Source organism: Ipomoea triloba, chromosome 13, assembly GCF_003576645.1.
Source record: "Ipomoea triloba cultivar NCNSP0323 chromosome 13, ASM357664v1".
Taxonomy (NCBI): Eukaryota; Viridiplantae; Streptophyta; class Magnoliopsida; order Solanales; family Convolvulaceae; genus Ipomoea; species Ipomoea triloba.
The window spans coordinates 4,607,034-4,608,886 of NC_044928.1; the positions used below are offsets into that span (position 1 = coordinate 4,607,034).

Below are 1,853 nucleotides of genomic sequence, written 5' to 3' on the forward strand. Positions count from 1 at the left end.
GTCTCTACGTCACTTCGTCAGGCGTAGGGAGTCTCTGCGTCACTCAGTCAGGCGCAGGGGAGTTTTCTATATCACTCAGTCAGGCGTAGGCCGTGGGGGTGTGCACACTTAAGTATAGATACTCATGTCATTTTCGGGTTGGTATCAGCTTTATGGACCTAGGTGGGGCCAAACTAGGGACCATAATGATGAACCTTCGTCCAAGGGATCACGAATGAGACTTGGGGCAGGACCGTAATCCCCATGTCCAGATCCGATTTCGGTCTAGTCAAAGAAACTTGTATCCTCAATAAGGTCTCTTGCTTCTAGTCAGAAACTAAGTAGCGTTTTCGTAATTAAAGACAACTAGAGGTCATAATTGCGGCAATGACATATGTAATAGACATGGCTAGTGCTGAAAACCTAGCCTGAATGAAAAAGAAGTCAAAGGCAACCTAGTTTGATGAACTAGGAAATTTGAGTAAGGAAATGTGTTGTGACTTATATACTCATTATATTCTTGTAATTATATGGCATTAACTCTTGATTTCAGTTATGAAAGACCTGGACACCATATTTGGTAATGTGTATTTACCTTTATGAAATATTTGTCAAAACTTTTACCTGATGGAAGTGACAAATGGATTACCTTACTTAGCCGTCGTGCTAACTACACTTCACCGTGTACGTCATTTCAGATGTCATCCAGTGAGGGATCCTGTAGCCCGGCAAACACTCCTGATCATGTTTGCCCGGGACCTACTTTTGTTGGTCAGATTCTGCATGACACGTCGGGCAGAGACCCGTATTCTCCACCCTATTCTCAAGGCTACTCTCCAGGCTATACTCCAGCATCCCCTGACTATACTCCAGCAACCCCAGTCAGCCCAGTAAATATCTTTTGGTAACCTTAGTTTTGGCTGACTCTAGTCTGTTAGGTTGTGGAGGACCCGGAGTTTGTAATGACAGCCCGTCGGGCAAACTCTTGTAGATATCTTTTGATATTAATATATATATATATACCTAAAATATTACATTTTGATGTTTGGGGTGTTGATGTTGAGTGAAATTTCTTTTAGCCTGTGCACTGAGAGTGGAAGTTTTATCAAAGAGGTGATAGAATTCACTCTAAGTGTGGCGGTAGCACCCGGTTTTCTGTTGATATGATGTATAAGCTTCCGCAGCGTTTATTACGGATTTTGTAATAAATGTAAGAGTTGAAAACCGGGGTGTTACAATGTGTACTATGAACTGGGTAACCAAATCTTGTGCTTTCTTTATTGTATTTATTTTGGTTACATATCCTTTGATTACGCAAACTGCTTTAGTCTGATAGTTCAAAAACTAGTTTTGTGGTTGCATCTGTTGGAATTTTTAGCTAAAATGGAAATTTTGAGTGACTATTTTGTGGTACAAATGTATGTAGGATCCACTTTTTATTCGGGTTTGGTCAAAGTAGATTTGCACTCTTCGTAGTGAGACAGAGAAATTGATACAATGTATGCTCAAAATGAGTAATAGGTGAATTATAAATTGATTCTCAAAGTGAACCTATTTGAGAGAAGTCATTCTCAAAGTGAACGTAATTAATTTAGCATTTTGGTGCTTTTGGAGCACTATTCGGTGCTGAGAAGAAAAGCACCATTCAGTGCTGAGAAGAGTTGTGATTAAGCTTATTAATTTAGCTTTATAAAAGCTTTAATTGTTTTGGGAAATGCATCAATTCGGTGCTAAGAAGAGAAGCACCATTCGGTGCTGTGTAACGTGAAACACTACTCGGTGCTTGTAGCACGAGTCAATGCTATATACAAGAGTCGATGCTATTTGCATGATTCGGTGCTATATGCATTGATTCATGCTGCAACGTTTCAGTG

General features: G+C 40.0%; 1 long non-coding RNA gene across 1 annotated transcript in view; it reads left to right on the plus strand.

Moving 5' to 3' along the window:
- LOC116002261 overlaps positions 1-1,021 on the plus strand; it is a 2,819-nt gene extending 1,798 nt beyond the window's left edge. Inside the window, exon 3 of the long non-coding RNA XR_004094420.1 lies at positions 678-1,021. This is a non-coding gene — a long non-coding RNA (uncharacterized LOC116002261). The remainder of the gene's footprint in view (positions 1-677) is intronic.
- Positions 1,022-1,853: the final 832 nt, after the last annotated feature.